The following is a 24,367-nucleotide window of genomic DNA, read 5'->3' as shown; positions in this document are numbered from 1 at the left end:
ACAACTACTGAGCCTGTGCTCTAGAGCCTGCGAGCCACAACTACTGAGCCCACATGCCACATCTACTGAAGCCTGCACACTCTAGAGCCCATGCTCTGCAACAAGAGAAGCCACCGCAGTGAGAAGCCCGTGCACCGCAACAAAGAGTAGCCCCTGCTCGTGGCAACTAGAGAAAGCCCACGCACAGCAACAAAGACCCAACACAGCCAAAACTAATAAATAAATAGACAAAAATAATAAATAAAATAAATAAATATTTTACAAAAAGAGGAAGCACCACAACACTAAACATGGTCATGAAATCACAAGAGAAGACAACAAAAATGAAAGGAGGAAAAAAGACATATGAATACAAACTCAAAACAATTAAGAAAATGGGAATAAGAACATACATGTTGATAAATACCTTAAATAAATGGATTAAATACTCCAACTGAAAGACATAGACTGACTGAATGGATACAAAAACAAGACCTATAAACATGCTGTCGAAAAGAGACCCACTTCAGACTTAGGGTCACATGCAGATTGAAAGTGAGGGGATGGGACTCTCTCTTGCGAGAGCACCAGAATCACAACTAACTGCTGAACAATCATCAACAGTAAGACACTGGAACTCACCAAAAAAGATACCCCATATCCAAAGACAAAGGAGAAGCTGCAATGAGATGGTAGGAGGGGCACAATCATAATAAAATCAAATCCCATAAATGCTGGGTGGGTGACTCACAAACTGGAAAATAGTTATACCACAGAAGTCCACCCACTGGAGTGAAGATTCTGAGCACCACGTCAGACTTCCCAACCTGGGGGTCCGGCAATGGGAGGAGGAATTCCCAGAGAATCAGACTTTGAAGGCTAGAAGGATTAGATTGCAGAACTTCAACGGGACTCAGGGAAACAGAGACTCCACTCTTGGAGGGCACACACAAAGTACTGTGCACCTGAGGACCCAGGGGGAAGGAGCAGTGACCCCATAGGAGACTGAACCAGACCTACCTGCTAGTGTTGGAGGGTCTCCTGCAGAGGCGGTGGTGGCTGTGGCTCACTGGGGGACAAAGACACTGGCAGCAGAAGTTCTGGGAAGTATTCCTTGCCATGAGCCCTCCCAGAGTCCACCATTAACCCCACCAAAGAGCCTGTAGCCTCCAGTGCTGGGTAACCTCAGGCCAAACAACCAACTGGGAGGGAAATCAGCCCACCCATCAGCAGACAAATGGATTAAAGTTTTACTGAGCTCTCCCCACCAGAGCAACACCCAGCTCTACCCACAACCAGTCCCTCCCATCAGGAAGCTTGCACAAGCTTCTTAGATAGCCTCATCCACCAGAGGGAAGACAGCAGAAGCAAGAAGAACTACAATCCTGCAGCCTCTGGAATGAAAACCACATTCACAGAAAGATAGACAAATGAAAAGGCAGAGGACTATGTACCAGAGGAAGGAACAAGGTAAATCCCCAGGAAAACAATTAAATGAAGTGGAGTTAGGAAACCTTCCAGAAAAAGAACTCAGAATAATGAGAGCGAGATGATCCAGGCATGGGAAAAAGAATGGAGGCAAAGTTCAAGAAGATGCAAGAAATGTTTAATAAAGACCTAGAAGAATTAAAGAACAAACACCTAGAAGAATTAAAGAACAAACAGAGATGAACAATACAATAACTGAAATGAAAAATACACTAGAAGGAACCAGTAGCAGAATAACTGAGGCAGAAAAACGGATAAGTGACCTGGAAGACAGAATGGTGGAATTCACTGCTGAGGAACAGAATAAAGCAAAAAGAATGAAAAGAAATGAAGACAGCCTACGAGACCTGTGGGACAACATTAAACACACCAACATTCGCATTATAGGTGTCCCAGAAGGAGAAGAGAGAAAGAAAGGACCCCAAAAAATATTTGAAGAAATTATAGAAGAAAACTTCCCTAACATAGGAAAGGAAATAGCCACCCAACTCCAAGAAGCACAGAGAGTTCTAGGCAGGATAAATCCAAGGAGAAACATGCCAAGACTCAGTAATCAAATTGACAAAAATTAAAGACAAAGAAAAATTATTAAATGCAACAAGGGAAAAATGACAAATAACATACAAGGGAACTCCCATAAGGTTAACAGCTGATTTCTCAGAAGAAACTCTACAAGCCAGAAGGGAGTGGCATGATATATTTAAAGTGATGAAAGGGAAGAACCTACAACCAAGATTACTCTACTCAGCAAGGATCTCACTCAGATTCAATGGAGAAATCTAAAGTTTTACAGACAAGCAAAAGCTAAGAGAATTCAGCACCACCAAACCAGCTCTACAGCAAATGCTAAAGGAACTTTACTAAGTGGGAAACAAAAGAAAAGGACCTACAAAAACAAACCCAAAACTATTAAGAAAATGGTAATAGGAACATACATATCGATAATTACCTTAAAATGTGAATGGATTAAGTGCTCCAACCAAAAGACACAGGATTGCAGAAAGGATACAAAAACAAGACACATATATATGCTGTCTACAAAAGACACACTTCAGACCTAGGGACACATACAGACTGAAAGTGAGGGGATGGAAAAAGATATTCCATGCAGATGGAAATCAAAAGAAAGCTGGAGTAACAATACTCAAATCAGATAAAATAGACTTTCAAATAAAGAATGTTACAAGAGACAAGGAAGGACACTACATAATGACCAAGGGATCAATCCAAGAAGAAGATAAAACAATTATATATATATATATATATATATATATATATATATATATATATATATATGCACCCAACATATGAGCCCCTCAATACATAAGGCAAATGCTAACAGCTATAAAAGAGGAAATTGACAGTAACACAATAATAGTGGGGGACTCTAACACCTCACTTACATCAATGGACAGATAATCTGGACAGAAAATTAATAAGGAAACACAAGCTTTAAATGATACAATAGACCAGATAGATTTAATTGATATTTATAGGACCTTCCATCCGAAAAGAGCAGATTATACTTTCTTCTCAAATGCACATGGAACATTCTCCAGGATAGATCACATCTTTGGTCACAAATTAAGCCTCGGTAAATTTAAGAAAATTGAAATCATATCAAGCATCATTTCTAACCAGAACACTATGAGATTAGAAATAAATTACAGGGGGAAAACTAAAAAACAAACACATGGAGGCTAAACAGTACGTTACTAAATAACCAAGAGATCACTGAAGAAATCAAAGAGGAAATCAAAAAATACCTAGAAACAAATGACAATAAAAACACAATGATCCAAAACCTATGGGATGCAGCAAAAGCAGTTCTAAGAGGGAAGTTTATAGCAACACAGTCCTACCTCAAGAAATAAGAAAAACCTCAAATAAACAATCTAACCTTACACCTAAAGGAACGAGAGGAAGAAGAACAAACAAAACTCAAAGTTAGTAGAAGGAAAGAAATCCTAAAGATCAGAGCAGGAAAAAATGAAATAGAAAGAAAGAAAACAATAGCAAAGATCAGTAAAACTAAAAGCTGATTCTTTGAGAAGATAAACAAAATTGATAAACCTTTGTGCAGACTCATCAAGAAAAAGAGGGAGAGGATTCAAGTCAATATATAACCTTCAAATATTGAGCCAGGAAGAAATAGAGAATATGAACAGACCAATCACAAGTAATGAAATAGAAACTGTGATTAAAGGTCTCCCAACAAACAAAGGTCAAGGAGCAGATGGCTTCACTGGTGAATTCTATCAAACATTTAGAGAAGAGCTAACACCCATCCATCTCAAACTCTTCCAAAAAATTGCAGAGGAAGGAGCACTCCCAAACTCATTCTACAAGACCACCATCACCCTAATACCAAAACCATAGAAAAATACTACAAAAAAAGAAAATAACAGACCAATATCACTGATGAATATAGGTGCAAAGTCCTCAACAAATACTAGCAAACAGAATCCAACAACACATTTAAAGGATCATAAACCATGATCAAGTGGGATTTATCCCAGGGATGCAAGGATTCTTCAATATATGCAAGTCAATCAATGTGATATACCATATTAACAAATTGAAGAATAAAAGCCATATGATCATCTCAATAGATGCAGAAAAAAGGGTTTACCAAAATTCAACACCGATTTTTGATAAAAACTCTCCAGAAAGTGGACATAGAGGGAACCTACCTCAACATAATAAGGGCCATATATGACAAACCCATAGCAAACATCATCCTCAATGGTGGAAAACTAAAAGCATTTCCTCTAGGATGTGGAACAAGACAAGGGTGCTACTCTCCCACTATTAGTCAACATAGATTTGGAAGTTTTTGCCATGGCAATCAGAGAAGAAAAAGAAATAAAAGGGATCCAAATTGGAAAAGAAGAAGTAAAATTGTCACTTTTTGCAGATGACATGGTACTATACACAGAGAAGCCTAAAGATGCCACCAGAAAACTACTAGAGCTACTCAATGAATCTCTTAAATTTGCAGGTTACAAAATGAATACACAGAAGTCTCTTGCATTCCTATACACTAACAATGAAAGATTAGAATGAGGAATTAAGGAAACAATCCCATTCACTATTGCAACAAAAAGAATAAAATACCTAGGAATAAACCTACCTAAGGAGGCAAAAGACCTGCAAGCAGAAAAGTCTAAGATATTAACAAAAGAAATCAAAGATGACACAAACAGATAGGCAGATATACCATGTTCTTGGATTGGAAGAATCAGTATTTTCAAAATGACTATACTACCCAAAGCAATCTACAGATTCAATGCAAACCTATCCAATTACCAATGGCATTTTTCACAGGATTAGAACAGAAAAATGTACAGTTTGGATGGAAACACAAAAGACCCTGAATAGCCAAAGCAATCTTGAGGAAGAAAAATGGAACAGGAGAAATCAGGCTCCCTGATTTCAGACTATACTACAAAGTTACAGTCATCAAAACAGTATGGTACTGGCACAAAAATAGAAATATAGATCAATGGAACAGGATAGAAAGTTCAGAGATAAACCCATGCACCTATGGTCACCTAATCTATGAAAAAGGAGGCCAGAATATACAATGGAGAAAACACAGTCTCTTCAATAAATGGTTCTGGGAAAACTGGACAGCTACATGGAAAAGAGTGAAACTATGACACTCTCTAACACAGTCCACAAAAAATAAAATAAAATAAAACCTCAAAATGGATTAAAGGGCTTCCCTGGTGGCACAGTGGTTGAGAGTCCGCCTGCTGATGCAGAGGACGCGGGTTCGTGCCCTGGTCTGGGAAGATCCCACATGCCGTGGAGCGGCTGGGCCTGTGAGCCATGGCCACTGAGCCTGCGTGTCTGGAGCCTGTGCTCCGCAACGGGAGAGGCCACAACAGTGAGAGGCCCACGTACCGCAAAAAAAAAAAAAAAAAAAAAAAGGATTTAAGATGTAAATGTCAGGCTGGATACTATAAAATTCTTAGAGGAAAACATAGACAGAACACTCTCTGACATAAATCACAGCAAGTTCTTTTTAGGTCCACCTCCTAGAGTAATGAAGAGAAAAACAAAAAGAAACATATTTGATCTAATTAAATTTAGAAGCTTCTGCACAACAAAGGAAACCATAAGGAAAATGAAAAGACAACCCTCAGAATGGGAGAAAATATTTTCAACTGAAGCAACTGACAAGGGATTAATCTCCAAGATATACAAACAGCTCATGCAGCTCAATATCAAAAAAACAAAAAGCCCAATCCAAAAATGGGCAGAAGACCTAAACAGACATTTCTCCAAAGAAGATATACAGACTGCCAACACACACATGAAAGAATGCTCAACATCATTAATCATTAGAGAAATGCAAATCAAAAGTACAATGAGATATCATCTTACACCAGTCAGAATGGCCATCATCAAAAAATCTAGAAACAATAAATGCTGGAGAGGGTGTGGGGAAAAGGGAACACTCTTGCACTGCTGGTGGGAATGTGAATTGGTACAGCCACTATGGAGAACAGTATGGAGGTTCCTTAAAAGACTACAAATAGAACTACCACATGACCCAGCAATCCCACTACTGGGCATATACCCTGAGAAAACCATAATTCAAAAAGAGTCATGTACCAAAATGTTCATTGCAGCTCTATTTACAGTAGCCTGAAGATGGAAACAACCTAAGTGTCCATCATCGGATGAATGGATAAAGAAGATGTGGCACATATATACAATGGAATATTACTCAGCCATAAAAAGAAACGAAATTGAGCTATTTGTAATGAGGTGGATAGACCTAGAGTCTGTCATACAGAGTGAAGTAAGTCAGAAAGGGAAAGACAAATACCATATGCTAACACATATATATGGAATTTAAGAAAAAAATGTCATGAAGAACCTAGGGGTAAGACAGGAATAAAGACACCAACCTACTAGAGAATGGACTTGAGGATATGGGGAGGGGGAAGGGTAAGCTGTGACAAAGCGAGAGAGAGGCATGGACATATATATACACTACCAAATGTAAGGTAGGTAGCTAGTGGGAAGCAGCCGCATAGCACAGGGAGATCAGCTTGGTGCTTTGTGGCTGCCTGGAGGGGTGGGATAGGGAGGGTGGGAGGGAGGGAGACGCAAGAGGGAAGAGATAAGGGAACATATGTGTATGTATAACTGATTCACTTTGTTATAAAGCAGAAACTAACACACCATTGTAAAGCAATTATACCCCAATAAAGATGTTTAAATAAATAAATAAATAAATAGTTGCCTAAACCAAAAAAAAAAAAAAAAGATGTAAAAAAACAAAAAACAAAAATGGGCAGAAGACCTAAAAAGATGTTTCTCCAAAAAGACATACAGATAGCCAAGAGACACATGAAAAGATGCTCAACATCATTAATTAATAGAGAAATGCAAATCAAAACTACAGTGAGGTATCACCTCACAGCAGTCAGAATGGCCATTATCAAAAATTCAGCAAACAATAAATACTGGAGAGGGTGTGGAGAAAAGTGAATCCTCCTACACTGTTTGTGGGAACGTAAATTGCTATCACCACTATGGAGAACAGTATGGAGGTTCCTTAAAACACTGAAAATAGAATTACCATATGATCCTGCAATCCCACTCCTGGGCATATATCAGAAGAAAACTATAATTCAAAAAGATACATGCACCCCAATGTTCTTTGCAGTACTATTTACAATAGCCAGGGCATGGAAGCAACTTAAGCGTCTGACAGATGAATGGATAAAGAAGATGTGGGACATAAATACAATGGAATATTACTCAGCCACAAAAAAGAACAAAATAATGCCATTTTCATCAACATGTGTGGACATAGAGATTGTCATACAGTGTGAAGTCAGATAGAGAAATACAAATATATGATATCGCTTATATGTGGAATCTAAAAAAATGGTACAAATGAACTTATTTACAAAACAGAAATAGAGTCACCAATGTAGAAAAAAACTTATGGTTACCAGGGGGGAAACGGGGGGAGGCATAAATTGGAATATGGGATTGACATATACACACTGCTATATACAAAATAGATAACTAATAAGGACCTACTGTATAGCACAGGGAACTCTAGTCAATACTCTTTATTTGCCTATATGGAAAAATAATTTAAAAAGAGTGAATATATGTGTACGTATAACCTATTCACTTCGTTGTACACCTGAAACTAACACAACATTGTAAACCAATTATACTCCAATAAACCAAAAGAAATGCAACAGATTTCTGTATATTAATCTTGTATCCTATTACCTTGCTTAATTTATTTACTTGGTCTAGTATTTTTTATGTGGAGTCCTTAGGATTCTCAATATAGAGTATCACGTCATCTGCAACTAATGACAGTTTTACCCCTTCCCTTCCAATTTGGATAATTTTACTTCTTTTTATTTCCTGATTTAATTTCATCATTGACCTGTTGGTTTTTTAGTACCATCTTTTTTAGTCTTCATGTGTTCATTCTTTTCCCGGTTTTCTTTCTGTGGTTGATTTCTAGTTTCACTCCGTTGTGATCACAAAGGATCCTTGAAATAATTTCTATCATCTTAATTTTGTCAAGGCTTGTTTTGTGACCCAGTAAGTGGTGTATCCTAGAGAATGTTCTATGCGTGCTTGAAAAGAATGTGTATTAGGGGGTTTTTTTGGATGTAGTGTCATGTAGATATCAATGAAGTCCAACTGGTCTATTGTGTTGCCTTATTAATTTTCTGGCTGGGTGAACTGTCCATTGATGTCATTGGGGTGTTAAAGTTTCCTAATTTTTTTTAAAATTTGTTTATTTATTTTATTTTTGGCCGCATTGGGTCTTCGTTGCTGCACATGGGCTTTCTCTAGTTACAGCGAGCGGGGGCTACTCTTCATTGTGGTGCATGGGCTTCTCATCATGGTGGCTTGTCTTGTTGCAGAGCACAGGCTCTAGGCACATGGCTTCAGCAGTTGTGGCTTGCAGGCTCTAGAGTGCAGGCTCAGTAGTTGTGGTACACAGGCTTAGTTGCTCTGCAGCATGTGGGATCTTCCCAGACCAGGGCTCTAACCCATTTCTCCTGCACTGGCAGGCAGATTTTTAACCACTGCACCACCAGGGAAGCCCCTCCTACTGTTATTTTATTCCTGTTAACTTCTCCCTTTATATCTGTTAATATTTGTTTTATATATTTATGTCTTCTGTCTGTATTGGGTGAATATATGTTAATATGTATGATATCCTCTTCTTGTATTGATCCCTTTATCTTGATATAATGTCCTTTTTATCTCTCTTTATGACCTTTGTTTTAAAGTCTATTTTTTCTGATATTTGTATTGGTACCCCTGCGTTTTTGTCATATCTATTTGCATGAGTTATTTTTCCATCCTCTCACTTTCAATCTGTGTGTGTCTTTTGCCCTGAAGTGAGTCTCTTGGGCAGCATATTGCACGTTCTTGTTTTTAATCCAGTCTGCCACCCTATGTCTTTTGATCAGAGCATTTAGTCCATTGATATTTAAAGTTATCATTGATAGGTATGTAATTATTGCCATTTTAAACCTTGTTTTCATGTTGTTTTGTAGTTCTTCTTTGTTAATTTCTACTTCTTTTTGTTTTTCCTACTGTGGTTTGATGGTTTTCTTTTGTAGTATGCCTGAGTTCCTTTCTTTTTGGCTTAAGTGAATCTATTGAATGCTTTTGATTTGTGGTAACCCTGGGTTTCAAGTATGTGACCCAAAACTATATCTACTTGCTTTAACCTCATAGTCATATAAGATCAAACATACTCAAAATGATCTACACTTTTTTATGCACCTCACCCAAAATTTTGTGATTTTGATGTCCTAGTTTACATTTTCATGGTTATCCTTTTGCTGTTCATTATAGTTTTTATTGAAATATATTGTAGTTTTTTAATTGAAATGTAGTTGATTTATGATGTTCTGTTAATTTCTGCTGTACAGCAAAGTGATTCAGGTATATATATATATGTATATATATTATATACATTATTTTAAAATATTTTTTCCATTATGGTTTCTCATACGGTATTGAATATAGTTCCCTGTTCAAGGGAACAACAAGTAGGACCTTGTTGTTTATCCATTCTACATATAATAGTCTGCCTCTGCTATCCCCAAATTCCCACTCCATCCTTTTCCCACTCCCCTTCCCCCTTTGCCACCACAAGTCTATTCTCTACGTCTGTGAGTCTGTTTCTGTTACACAAGAGTTCACTTATGTCATATTTTAGATTCCACATATAAGTGATATCATATGGTGTTTGTCTTTCTCTTTCTGGCTTAATTCACTTAGTATGATAATCTATATAGTTCCATCCATGTTGCTGCAAATGGCATTATTTCATTCTTTTTTATGGCTGAGTAATATTCCATTATATATGTATCACATCTTTTTATCCATTCATCTGTTGATGGACATGTCTTGGCTATTGTGAATAGTGCTGCTATGAACATAGGGGTGCATGTATCTTTTTGAATTATATTTTTGTCCAGATATATGCCCAGGAATGGGATTGCTGGATCATATGGCAGCTCTATTTTTAGTTTTTTTGAGGAACTTCCATGCTGTTTTCCATAGTGGCTGCACTAACTTACATTCCCACCAAGAGAGTAGGAGTGTTCCCTTTTATCCACATCCTCTCCAGCATTTGTCATTTGTAGACTTCTTAATGATGGCCATTTTGACGTGTGTAAGGTGGTACATCACTGTAGTTTTGATTTGCATTTCTCTAATAATTAGTGATGTTGAGCATCTTTTCATGTGCCTGTTGGCCATGTGTATGTCTTCTTTTGAGAAATATCTGTTTAGGTCTTCTACCCATTTTTCTATTGGAGTATTTGGTTTTTTTGTTCTTGTTCAGTTATGTGAGCTGTTTGTATATTTTGGAAATTAAGCCCTTGTTGCTCACATCATTATCAAATATGCTCTCCCATTTCATAGGTTTTTCTTTTTGTTTTGTTTATTGTTTCCTTTGCTGTGCAAAAACTTGTGAGTTTGATTAGGTCCCAATTGTGTATTTTTGTTTTTATTTCTATTGCTTCAGGATACTGACCTAAGAAAACATTGGTACAATTTATGTTAGAAAATGTTTTGCCTATGTTCTCCTCTAGGAGTTTTATGGTGTAATGTCTTATGTTTAAGTCTTTAAGCCCTTTTGAGTTTATTTTTGTGTATGGTGAGAGGGTGCATTCTAATTTCATTGATTTACATGCAGCTGTCCCAACACCACTTGATGAAGAGACTGTCTTGTTCCCATAGTATATTCTTGCCTCCTTCTGACATGGTATATGATTATTTTTATGTGTTTTGGGATTCAGTTTGCTACTATTTTGTTGAAAATTTTTGCATCTATATTCATGAAATATATTGCCCTGTAGTTTTCTTTTTTGGTGGTATCTTTGTCTGGTTTTGATATCAGGGTGATGGTGGCTTCATAGAATGTCTTTGGGAGTGTTTCCTCCACTTCAATCTTTTGGAAGAGTTTGAGAAGGATCAGTATAAGCTCTACTTTATATGTTTGGTAGAATTCACTTTTGAAGCCATCTGGTCCTGGCCTTTTGTTTGTAGGGAATTACTTAAATTACAGATTCTATTTCAGTTCTAGTGATTGGTCTGTTCAAATGATCTATTTCTTCTTGATTCAATTTTGGTGGGTTTTATGTTTCTAGAAACTTATCCATTTCATCTATGTTGGCGAATTTGTTGGCAAATAATTCTTCATAATAATATTGTATTATGTTTTTTTGTATTTCTGTGATATCAGTTGTTATTTCTACTTTTTCACTTCTTATTTTCTTTTGGGGATTCTCTCACTCTTTTTCTTGGTGAACCTGGCCAGAGTTTTGTCAATTTTGTTTTTCTTTTCAAAGAACCAGCTCTTGGTTTTATTGATTTTTTTCTATTGCTTTTTAATCTCTATGTTTTCTCTGATCTTCATTATTTCCTTTCTTCTACTGACTTTAGATTTTTTTGTTCTCCTTTTTCTAATACTTTTAGGTGGTATGTTAGGTTGTTTATTTGAGGTTTTTTTTGTTTTATGAGGAAGGCCTGTATTGCTATGAACTTCCTTCTAATAACTGCTTTGGCTGCATCCCATAGATTTTGTTTGTTTATGATTTCATTGTCATTTGTCTCAAGTTATTTTTTAATTTCCTCTTTGATTTCATCATTGACCCATTTTTTTTTTTAGTAACATGTTGTTTAGTCTCCATGTAATTGTTTTTTTCTCATTTCTTTTTCTGTAGTTAATTTCTAGTTTCATGCCACTGTGGTAAAAAAAAGATGCTTGAGATAACTTCTATACTGTTAAATTTGTGGAGGCTTGTTTTGTGCCCTAGTATGTGGTCAATCCTAGAGAATGTTCCATGTGCACTTGAAAAGAATGTGTATTTTTTTTTTGATATAATGTCCTGAAAATATCAATTAAGTCTAACTGATCTATTGTATCATTTAGTATATCTGTTGCCTTATTGATTCTCTGTCTGGAAGATCTCTTCATTGATGAGGGTGGAGTGTTAAAATCTCCTACTATTATTGTATTCCTGTCAATTTCTCCCTTTATGTATGTTAGTATTTGTTTTATGTATGTGGGTGCTCCTATATTAGGTGTATATATATTTTGATGAGTGTAAAATCCTCTTCTTGTATTGATCCATTTATCATTGTATAGTGTCCTTTTTTATCTTTCTCTATGGCCTTTGTTTAAAGTCTATTTTGTCTGATATGAGAATCATGACCCCTGCTTTCTTGTCATTTCCATTTGCATGAAATATCTTTTCCCATCCCCTCACTTTCAATCTATGTGTGTCCTTTGCTCTAAGTGGGTCTCTTGTAGGTGGCATATCACAGGTTCTTGTTTTTTTTATCCAATCTGCCATTCTGTGTCTTTTGATTGGAGCATTGGAGTCCATTGACGTTTAAGGTAATTATTGATAAATAAGTACTTATTGCCATTTTAAACCTTGGTTTTCCATTGATTTTCTATTTCTTCTTTGTTCCTTTCTTTTTCTTTTTGTTCTTCCTTTTGTTGTTTGATGATTTCCTTTTATCTTATTTATTTATTTGTTTGTTTATTAAATGATAGCCTACTCTATTTTTAACGTATTTATTTATTTATTTTTGGCTGCACTGGGTCTTTGTTGCTGCACATAGGCTTTCTCTAGTTGTGGTGAGCAGGGGCTACTCTTCATTGTGGTGCTTGGGTTTCTCGTTGCAGTGACTTCTTGTTGTGGAGCATGGGCTCTAGGCACACAGGCTTCAGTAGTTGTGGCACGTGGGCTCAGTAGTTGTGGTGCATGGGCTTAGTTGCTCCCCAGCACATGGGATCTTCTTGGACTAGCGCTTGAACCCGTGTCCCCTACATTGGCAGGTGGATTCTTAACCACTGCACCACCAGGGAAATCCTCCTTTTATTTAATGCTTGTGTTTTCTTTTTGTTTTTTGTGAATCTGTGATATCTTTTTGACTTGTGGTTACCCTATTTTTCATGTATGTTAACCCCTTCCTATATCTACTTACTTTAGACTGATAGTTGTATAGGCTCAAACATATTCTAGGAAGAAATCTATTTTCTTACTCTCCTCCCCCACATTTTATGATTTTGATGTCCTCTTATACATCTTCATGTTTATCCTTTTGCTGTTCTTTGTAGTTATTATCACTTTCACAAAATTTTTTAAAAAAATTTTCCCTTTTTAATCTGTATACTGGCTTATTTAAGTGATTTACTTTCCAATTGTGATTTTCTCTTTTCTATAGCTTCTTGCTTCTTTTCAATTTAGAGAAAACTTCAATATTTCTTTTAGGTTAGGTTTAGTATTGCTGTATTCTTTTAGTTTTTGCTTGCCTGAGAAATTCTTTATCTCTCCTCCTATTCTAAATGATAATCTTGCTGGTAGAATATCTTAGGTTGTAGATTTTTCGCTTTCAGGACTTTGAGTATGTTTTTCCACTCCCTTCTGTCCTGCAACGTTTCTGTATAGAAATCAGCTGATAGCCTTATGGGGGTTACCTTGTAATTCACTCTTTGTTTTTCTCTTGCTGCCTTCAGAATTCTCTCTTTAAATTTTGTCATTTTAATTATAATATGTCTTGGTGTAGGTCTGTTTGGGTTCATCTTGTTTGGGACCCTCTGTGCTTTCTGTACCTGGATATCTGTTTCCATCTTTAGGTTTGGGAAGTTTTCAGCCATAATTTCTTCAAATACTTTTTTGATCCCCTTTTCTCTTTCTTTTTCTGGAATCCCTATTATGTGTAGATTGGCACACTTTATATTATCTTATCTGTCTCATACTATTTTCATTTGGCCTTCTGTCTACTGTTCTGGTTGGGTGATTTCCATTATGCTTTCTTCCATGTCACTAATTTGTTTTTCTGCATTGTTTGTTCTGCTATTCATTGCCTTTAGCTCAGCTTTCATCTCTGTAAATGAATTTTCTAATTTTTCTTGGCTCTGTTTTATAGTTTCTAGTTACTTTTTACAGTAGTCTGCATTTCTGTTGCTTGCTTAGTTCCTTCAGTATTTTCATTATCTCCTGTTTGAATTTGGTGTCTATTAGATTGAAGAGATCTCTTTCATTGTTTGTTCTTTCAGGGGAATTCTCTTGATCTTTTAACTGGGAGTGGTTGTTCTGCTTCTTTATTTTCCTCATATTTCTCTTACTCTGTGAGTTTAGGATAAATGATTATCTACTGTGGTCTTTGAAGACTATTTTTATACCAGAGCATCCCTGTGTTACTTGCATGGGTTTAACATTTTTGGTGTGAGGTCTGTTTTTAGCATGGATGCCTGTCACCTCTTTCCTCAGTGTGTGCTGCGTGTGTTGATAGGGGGTGTATAGATGTGGTGGTTGTCACTCGCCCCTGTAGCCTGTGATAGTAACAGTGGCAGCACCCACTGCTTGCACTTACCTCTGGAGCCCACGGCTGATCTCAGTCCTGGGTCCCTTGGAGGTGGTGCCCTGTTGGCTGAGATCATGTACTCAGAGAAACAGGCTGTTATGGTGGCCCTGCCCTTCCCTTTACATGCCCTCCAACAATGGTGCCTTGCCTCTATAGCAAGCCTGGGCTCCTTCTACTCATACCCCCAGTCGTGGGTGCACCACACTCCAGACCTTTCATGCTGTCTCTGCAGAGCCAACCCCAGTCCTCTCCCTGAGTCTGACCTCTGAAGCCCTAACTTTGGCACCCAGCCCCCACCTGCACTGCAGGGTGTCTCAGTCTGGGGAGCACAGGGCAGTGGCATGGACCATCTGTGCAGGTCTCTCTCTGTTCTGCAAACTGGTTGTTGCACTGTCCTCCAAATCTCTGAAGCTCCCCCTCCATCTTTGCTTGTCTCCCCACCAGTGAGGGGGCTCCCCAGAGTGTGAGAGCCTTTCCTCTTTCACAGCTCCCTCCTAGGGGCACAGGTCCCATCCAGATTCCTTTCTCTCTCTCTCTCTCTCTGTTTTTTCTTTTTTCCTACCCGGTTACATGGGGATTCTTTTTGTCCTTTCAGAAGCCTGAGGTCTTCTGCCAGTGCTCAGCAGGTATTCTGTGAGAACTTTTCCACGTGTAGATGTATTTTTTGATGTGTTTGTGGGAGGGGGTGAACTTCATGTCCTTCTACTCTGCCATTTTGATTGCTCTCCTGTTCATTGTAATTATAATCACTTTTACAAAAATTTTTTCATTGTTTTTCAATCTATGTACTGGCTTATTTATTTATTCATTCATTCATTTATTTTGGTTGTACTGTGCAGCTTGTGGGATTCTTTTAATCTTTGCTTGTCTGAGCAATTCTTTATCTCTCCTTCTATTCTAAATGATAATCTCGCTGGGTAGAGTATCCTAGGTTGTAGGTTTTTCTCTTTCAGGACTTTGAATATATCATGCCACATCTTTCTGACCTGCAAAGTTTCTGCAGAGAAATCAGCTGATAACCTTATGGGGGTTCCTTTGTAAATGACTCTGTTTTTCTCTTTCTGGCTTTAGAATCCTCTCTTTATCTTTAACTTTTGCCATTTTGATTACAGTATATCTTGGTGTAGGTGTGTTTGTATTCATCTTGCTTAGGATGCTCTGTGCTTCTTGTACCTGGATATCAGTTTCTTTTTTAGGTTTTGGATGTTTTCAGCCAAAATTTCCTCAAATACTTTTTTGATCTCCTTCTCTCTTCTCCTTCTGGAACCACTATTGTGTGTAAGGTGGCACATTTTATATTATCCCATAGACCTTTTATTCTGCTTTTATTTTTTTGCATTTGTCTCTCTGTCTGCTGTTCTGATTGGGTGATTTCCATTATTCTGTCCTTCAGATTATTTGCTTCTGTGTCATTTAGTCAGCTATTCATTTCTTCTAGATTGCTTTGTACTCCAGAAATCAAATTATCTATTTTTATTGGTTCATCTTTATAGTTTTTAGATCCTTGTTACAGTGATCTGCATTTCTATTGATAATCTTTCTTAATTGAGTTAGCATTTTTATTACCACCTTTTTGAACTCTGGGTCTGGTAGTTTGGCGAGCTCTGTTTCTTTATTTATTCTTTCAGGGGGCTTTCTCTTGTTTTTTATTTATTTATTTACTTTAAACTTTTTATTTATTTTATTTATTTTTGGCTGCATTGGGTCTTTGTTGCTGCACGTGGGCTTTCTCTAGTTGTGGAGAGTGGGGGCTACTCTTCGTTGCAGTGCACTGGCTTCTCATTGTGGTGGCTTATCTTGTTGTGGTGCATGGGCTGTAGGAGTGCAGGCTTCAGTTGTTGCAGCACATGGGCTCAGTATTTGTGACACATGGGCTCTAGGGTGTGCAGGCTTCAGTAGTCGTGGTTTGGGGGCTCAGTAGTTGTGGCTCATGGGCTCTAGAGCACAGGCTTAGTAGTTGTGGTGCACCGGCTTAGTTGCTCTGCAGCATGTGGGTTCTTCCCAGATCAGGGCTCAAACCCGTGTCCCGTGCATTGGCAGGTGTATTCTTAACCACTGTGCCACCAGGGAAGCCCCTCTCTTGCTTTTTAAATTGGGAATAGTTCCTCTGCCATTTCCATTTTACTTAACTTTCTCTGTCTCTATGAATTTAGGAAAAACAGTTATCTGCTCTGGTTTTGGAGGAGTGTTTTTATGTGGGAGCATCCATGTGTAGACTATGTGTGTCCAATGTCTTTGGACAAGGGCTGGTTTTTATATGGATGTCAGCCACAGCTTTCCTCAGTGTGTGCTGGCTGCTGTCACATTTATAGGGGGTGTGGTTGATGTTGGAAGATCTAAAGCTTGTGCAGGTTGTGAAGTGGGAGTTCCTCTTTGCTTTATGGCTGTCACTGTCCTGTCATGGGCTCAGTCTGCTCCCCAGTTGTTAGAGTAGAAGCCCTAAGGGCCAGGCTTGATGAGGCTCTGTTTCCTTTGAGTGTGTGCCCTGCCCCAAAAGAGAGGGCTGCTGAAGCAAGTGAGGCCCTTGCACTAACAGAGGACCAATGCACTGCCTGTGTAGGTGTCCACAGCTCTGCTCTGATGCAGCCCAAAGTCACATCTCTTCCCCTGTTTTGGTCATCCCTGATCTAGTGTAAGGCTGTGGCATGGAGTGAGTGGGGCTAGAGCATTCACTAGGCTGAGTGTGGGGCGTGGGGTGTTGTAGTGGCAGGAATTGAGGTGGCTGTTCTGCCATCAGAGATCTGGGCTGCCTCAGTGGTAGTCTTCTCCCAGGACCTTTCTGCCCCAGGTCCAGTGCCAAGCTGTGGCATAGAGTAGGTGGGGCCAGAGCCCTTGCTCAGCTGGGAAATAGACCATGGCACCCTGGGCACAGTGTCCCTTGTGGAGCAGCTTGAGTGAGCATTGACAGTGGCTGCCATTGCCCTACCCAGACCACACCCCAGGCTTCCTGGGCTGTCTCTGTGTAGCTAGACTGAGTCTTTTCCCAGGGCCTGGCTGACCCAGATCCCCTGCCAAGATGTGGTGTGGAGTGAGCAAGGCTGGGGTGTTCACTCAGCTCAGATTGGAGAGTGTGGCAAGGTGGCAGCTGCCAATGCAAAGCTCTCTCCACCCTGTCTGTTCCAAGCCAGCACACACACAGTCTTTGCAAGTACAGTCTAGGCTTCTCCAGCCCTTGTATCTGTCCCAGTGGTTCTCCCAGCAGCCAGAGGGTCGTGTCTACTCCACATAGGATCCCAAGACTGGGATGCCCTATCTGTGGCTTGACCCACTAACTCCCTAGGGTGAGGGTCCACCTGTGTAGACTTTTTCTTCCTTTCAGTGTAGAGGTCCCAACCTTATGCCTTTTTTTTCATCCTACCAGTTTATGTGGAAATCTTTCTTGCAGCTTTGGTTGTATAGGAATTCTTCTGTCAATTTCCAGTTAATTTTCCATGAGAATTGTTCCATATGTAGATGTATTTTTCATGTGTTTGTTGGGGGAGGTGAGCTCCACATCCTACTACTCTGCCATCTTGATCTGACCTATGTTCAATTGATATTTGACAAGAGTGCCAAGACCATTCAACAGGGAATGAGCAATTTCTTTAACAAATGGTCCTATGATAACTGGATCAGTACATGCAAAAAATGAAGTTGGACTCCTTCCCCACTCATATACAGAAAATTAACTCACAATGGATCAAAGACCTAAATATAAATGCTAAAACAATAAAACCCTTAGAAGAAAACATAGAAGTAAATATTCATGATTTTGTATTTAGTAGTGTTTTCTTAGATATAACACCAAAAGTATAAGCAGCAAAAAAAAATAGATAAACTAGACTTCATCCAAATTAAAAACTTGTGAACATCAAAGGACATGATCAAGAGAGTAAAAAGACAGCCCACAGAATGGGAAAGTATTTATAAGTTATATATATGATAAGTGTCTAGTATTCAGAATATATATACAGACACTTTCTTGTAACTCAACAACCAAAGGAAAACAACACAATTTTAAAATGGGAAAAGGACTTGACTCCAAAGTAAATACACTGATGGCCAACAAGCTCAGTAAGAGATGCTCAACATCATTTTCATTAGGGAAATGCAAATAAAAACCACAGTGATATATCCACTAGGATGACCATAATAAAAAAACAGAGGGGAAAATAAAGAGTGTGTTCAAGGATGTGGAGAAATCGGAACATACGTACTTTTCTGTTGGTAATGTAAAATGGTGCTGCCACTGAAAAATAGTTTGGTTGTTCTGTAGCAAGGTAATATTAGAATTATCATGTGACCTAGCCATTCCATTCCTAGACTTATTCCCAAAAGAATGGACAACTGGTGTTCAGACAAAAACTTGTACACAAATGTTCATAGCAGCACTCTTTTGAGAATAGCCAAACGTTGGAAACATCTGATGAATGGGTAAATAAAATGTGGTATTTCCAGGGAGTTCCCTGGTGATCCAGTGGTTAGAACTCAGTGCTTTCAGTGCCATGGCCCAGATTCAATCCCTAGTCAGGGAACTAAGATCCTGCAAGCCTTGCAGTGCAGCCAAAAAAAAAAGTGGTATGTCCACACGATGAAATATTATTCAGCAATAAAAGGTAATGAAGTACTGATACATGCTATGATATGCGTGAACCTCGAAAGCATGCTAAGTAAAAGAAGCCAGACACAAAAAGCCCCATATTTTATGATTCCATATATATGAAAAACACAGAATAGACAAATCTATGGAGATAAAGGGTCGATTTGTGATTTCCAAGGGCTTGGGGAGGGGATAATATGGCGTGCCTGCTTAGTGGGTATGGGGTTTCCATTTGGGATGATGAAAAAATTTTTGAACTAGATAGTGCTGATGATTTCACCAAAGTGTTAATGTCACCAAATTGTACACTTTAAAATGGTTAATATCATATTATGTGTATTTTGCCACAATGTAAAAATAAAGTTTAAAAAAAGGGGTTTCCCAAAATCTCCAAAAACAAAAACTGAGAGAATTCACTGCATGCTGACCTGAATTACACGTAGAGAATGGACTTGAGGACACAGGGAGGGGGAAGGGTAAGCTGGGACGAAATGAGAGAGTGGCATGGACATATATACACTACCAAATGTAAAATAGATAGCTAGTGGGAAGCAGCTGCATCTCATGGGGAGGTCAGCTCGGTGCTTTGTGACCACTTAGAGGGGTGAGATAGGGAGGGTGGGAGGGAGACGCAAGAGGGAGGGGATATATGTATAAATATAGCTGATTCACTTCGTTATACAGCAGAAACTAACACAACATTGTATAGCAATTATACTCCAATAAAGATGTTTAGAAAATGACCTGAATTATGTACTGATGTGTGCTGCAACATGTATGAACCTTGATACCATTATGCTTAATGAAAGAAACCATACCAAAAAATACACATTTTGTACAATTCCATTTATATGAAATGTGCCAAGTAGGCAAATCCATAGAGACCAAAAGCAGATTTGTGATTGCCAAGGGCTGGGGGGAGGGGAAGAATGATGAGTGACTTTTAATAGGTACAGGGTTTCTTTTTGGAGTGAGTAAAATATCCTTGAATTAGATAGTTGTGATAGTTGCATAACTCTGTGTATGCTAAGAACCAATGGATTTCACATTTTAAAAGAGTAAATTTTTTCATGCCTTATATCTTAAAAAAAAAAAAGAGAAATGACCCAGCTTTGGTAAGACAATTGTGGGGTCCCCCTTCTTCTATTAGTGGAAGGAGAGTGGCAGGATTCAGGGTTTTGCAGTGGTAAATAGTAACGTGACAGAGAGAGAGAGTAACAGAGATTAATTCATAGATGAAATGTGTTGTTTGTTCTCAGTCAGTAGTAATGTCTTTGCTGCATGAGAAACCAAGAGCTGAAGTGTGGATCCTAGAACTAATACAGCAGAAGCATCAACAAGTTTTACAGTGGCAGCTATTGCCCTATGGCAAAAGTGGATAAACCTTTGCATCTAGGTCCTAGTATACAATGTTTTTTGGTGGGTCCCATGAAGCCTAAACATTTGTCTGATGAACAAGTAGACAAAAAGCCTTTTTTTGTAGTTAGAGATGCCTAGGAAAGGAGGCTACTGAAGAACTTCTTAAGGTTACAGAAGACCTGTTCATGTTTGGATTCCCAGAGGAGAGACTCTTTTACTATGGATTTAGTCAATTCATAAAGAGGCGTCAAAATATCAGAAAAAACTTGACAACCATAACCTAAATATCCAGTGAAACCTAGAAATCCCCACAACTGTCTTACAATATGTGATTTTTGAGGAATCTGGCTACTTTCATTTAGTATAATGGTATCAAGTTTCATCCTTGTACAATATATCAGTACCTCATTCTTTTTGATAGTTACATAACATTCCATTGTATGTATGTACCACATATTTATCCACCTGTCATTGATGGACATTTGTGTTGCAAAGAGAAAGAGATGATATAGGAAGACAACTAGAAAGCAAGGAGTGGGAGCACTAACTAGGGAAATGAATTTAGTTTGTTGTTGCTTAACTTCGTCAAATTTCTCCCTAGCTTTGGCTAACGAATCTTTTAGTGTTACAATTTCCAAATCAGAATTTTGTTTGAAGTCCTTTGCTTACCAATAAAAAACTGCTTCCCGTTGGGCCTGAGAAATATTATTCCTTTTCTCTTCTAAGGAGCCTCACAAATAAATGATTTTGTTCAATTCAAATGTTCCCCCATTGAAATCCCAAGCCATCCTTTATGAAGTTATGCCATTTAGAGAAATAGGCACAGTTAAAATTATAATGAGAGGATATATATATCAGGAGATTTTCCTAGAGGAGGTGACAATTTAAACGTATACAGCCCCATGAAAAGTAGCTACTTTTAGTTGAAATTACAATTTGTGTCTCAGGTCCCCCCAACCTAATGGTTAGCCACCTCTGAACACAGACCCAAGAATTTGTGCCACCAGGCAGATGGAAAGCCAAAGAGAATGCTCTCTCTGAATGAAAGCCAAGCTCTCAGGACAAAAATATCAGAATTGAAAGAGAATTTTATCTTGTTTTACTGGTGACTCACAGCAGATTTCATCTGGTTGGAACCAGTCCAATTGAGAATCAAAAACTCACTGGCTTGTGAGGCTTATAGGGCCTGCTTCAGTGTTCTACCTGTAATTCTCGTTATAATAAATGACACTATTAAAAAACACAACACAGGGCTTCCCTGGTGGTGCAGTGGTTGAGAGTCCGCCTGCCGATGCAGGGGACACGGGTTCGTGCCCCGGTCCAGAAAGATCCCACATGCAGCGGAGCAGCTGGGCCCGTGAGCCATGGCTGCTGAGCCTGTGCGTCTGCAATGGGAGAGGCCACAATGGGAGGCCACAACAATGAGAGGCCCACGTACCGCCAAAAAAAAAAAAAAACACAACACAACACAAAGTAAAGGCACAAAAGAGAGAAAAACTGTATGAAAGGAAAGTCCTATTTATACCGAGGATGCCAAATAAATGTCAGCCAATATCAAAACCCAGGTAGCAAACTGAGAATAGACAAGGAACTTAAGATACAGACAGTGGAGTTCATATCTGGTACTTACTTACAAAATCTCTGTGGACTTGACATGTAGTGAGCAGAAAAGCACAGGGCCCTACATGGGTGCTGCACATCCAAGGCTGGGGTACTGTGGGATGGGCAATGTAAATCATGTCCGGGAGAAGCCTCTAGGAAAACCATAGAAATAAACTAAGATCACCCATATGAAAATAAACAGCTATTATTCAGACCTTGCTATAGCAAGGGAGTCAGCCATTATCACTTATGTTTGGCAGAGCTCAGAGGCTATCAGTGGAGTGGGAAAGCTTTCTCACAGGGGAGTCAAAAAAGAGGAGGCTTCAGGTATGCTCTTTTTAGAAGTTGTTGGCATGGAGAAGCTGGAAGCAGGCTAACAAGAAGCTGGAAATCTTATGTGATTGATTTGGGAAGGACATTTGGTTTTTCCTGGTTGGTCCTGAGTTGGAAGTGGAACAAAATTAAGGAGACTGGCAGTCAATGACAAAGTTATGACCATTCTGTGCCAGTTGCTACAGAGATTATAGTTTGGCTTCCTGGGCTGGTTGCTGCAGTTTATGGTTTGGTTTCCTGGGCTTCTTACCTGTGTCAGAGTTCTATTGACAAATATGATCTGGCCATTGTCTGTTTGTATATTCAGTCTGTCAGTGACAAGTACAAAAAGCATCAGAGCCCAGATAAATCAGAATCTGGCCATGTAGCTGTGGCCATAGGTACCCAAGGCAGACATTAAATTCTTTGCTCTCAGGGCAAAGTGCAGCCAGAGAGCAAAGCCAACAGGCAGGAGACCAGCAGGGCCCTGTAACACTAAGGTACTTCAGAAGATTGGACGCCCTCTCCTGCTGTGCCTGCCTTGTGAGAGAAAGGAACAGGGAGAGAAGCGGACTTCTCCAGGGTCTTTGTGGGGAGACCACTTGAGGCACCTAACTTAGAGACATCAGAACTGTGGTAGTATCATTGCTGCCAGTTATGGGTTGCTATCAACCCACTGCCTCTCTGGGACTGAGGTAGTAACTCAGAGGGCAAGGGGATGACTTCACATGCTTTGGAAATCCTCAGTTTCCAAGGGCCACAGCTGAGGAGAGGTAGGACAGGGGGACCGACACTGTGTTCTCTTTAGTCTTACACCCCAAAGGTTGCCCCTACGTTAATTCCTGGACTATCTCTGGGACTGGTGGGGCTACAACTGTGGACACGTGGGATCTACACAGGAACCCGAGAGAAAGCTCCACTCTGAATGGTACCTTGGCCATTCCAGCCTCCCGGTCTGTCCCTTCACGTCTGCCTGGGACCCCTGCAAGGCATGTCCCCTAGATTCCATGATCCACAAAGGCCCAGAGGTTGCAGGATATCTGTGTCCTCCCCTACTTATGCACTCTCTCCTCCCAGCACATACACTCCTGAATTTGGTGAGCCCCACCCAAAGTTTCAAGGGTGGGATCCAGGCTAGGTCCTTTGGACTGAAGTTGTGAAAATTAATGCTGCAGCTCCCATAGCAGCCTTGGTAAGGAGACCTACTCTTTGGCTGCTCACATTTTTTTGCTTCACGTCTTATAGAAAACAGAGCCAACTGTCCAACTCCATCCCACAACCCCACCCAATCACAAAAGCTCAGTGTTTCAGACCCGAGGCAGAAGGCAAGAGAGAGAGGAGGGGAGGGGCTACTCACATGCTCCAGATAATCACGGAGTTTGTCCTCAACAAAAAGCCCTTAGTTGTTCACAGAGAATGCACAGCAGTACAGTGGTGCTGTATCCTTGGAAATCACAAGTTGCTTAGGGGAATGCAGCCTGCCCATTGCCTCTTCTCTCCCCGTGCTAGACAGTAACCCAAATTCCAATTAGAGAGAAGTAGATTAGACATCCCCAAGGCAGATTTCCATAGAACCTTTGAAAAGATGCAGGATTCAGAAAGACTGCAGGAGTTGTAGATATACCTCAATAGATGTTTCTCCAGGCCTCTGTTCTTCTCCCCAGATCTGTTCAGGATCATTTCTCTTGTTCAGGTTTCCTTCTTGTTTTAAGTGTTACAACCCTCCCAGGAACTGTTACACTTATCCTTCAAAAGCACAATAGCTACATCTGGTAGCTAGGATTGGTTGGGCTATGATTATTTTCTGCCCCAATAATTCTTCAGGAGGCTGTTATGTAGGTTACAGCATGCCTGGGCATTCAAACACTTGCTGGGAGTGTAAATTGAAGAGCTCTTTCTGGAGGGAATCTTGGCAATGTGAAAATATCAAATGCATATACCTTTCACTCAGCATTTCTTATTGCTAAAAATCTCTATGGATGTTCATTCAACAAATATCTGAATGCCTACGATGTGACAGGCAATCTTCTAGGTTCTGGCTATACTTGCAAAAGTGCTCCAAGGTATATGGACAAAGATGTTCATTGAATCAGTTTGTAATAGCAAAGAAATAGAAACACGGCATCCATCAGTAAAGGCACA

At 39.3% G+C, this 24,367-nt stretch overlaps 1 long non-coding RNA gene across 3 annotated transcripts in view; it reads right to left on the bottom strand.

The window, feature by feature from the left end:
- LOC132594544 (uncharacterized) overlaps positions 1 to 24,089 on the bottom strand; it is a 94,018-nt gene extending 69,929 nt beyond the window's left edge. For 2 of the 3 annotated variants that reach the window (XR_009560763.1, XR_009560765.1), the window contains exons 1-3: positions 23,850 to 24,089; positions 23,583 to 23,730; positions 21,942 to 22,065 (exon numbers count right to left, since the gene is read on the bottom strand). This is a non-coding gene — a long non-coding RNA (uncharacterized lncRNA). The remainder of the gene's footprint in view (positions 1 to 21,941; positions 22,066 to 23,582; positions 23,731 to 23,849) is intronic. The other variant, XR_009560762.1, reaches the window with a different exon arrangement.
- Between the last annotated feature and the right edge of the window lie 278 nt (positions 24,090 to 24,367).

This window comes from Globicephala melas, chromosome X (assembly GCF_963455315.2).
Source record: "Globicephala melas chromosome X, mGloMel1.2, whole genome shotgun sequence".
NCBI lineage: Eukaryota > Metazoa > Chordata > Mammalia > Artiodactyla > Delphinidae > Globicephala > Globicephala melas.
This window is presented reverse-complemented; position numbering and strand designations above follow the sequence as displayed.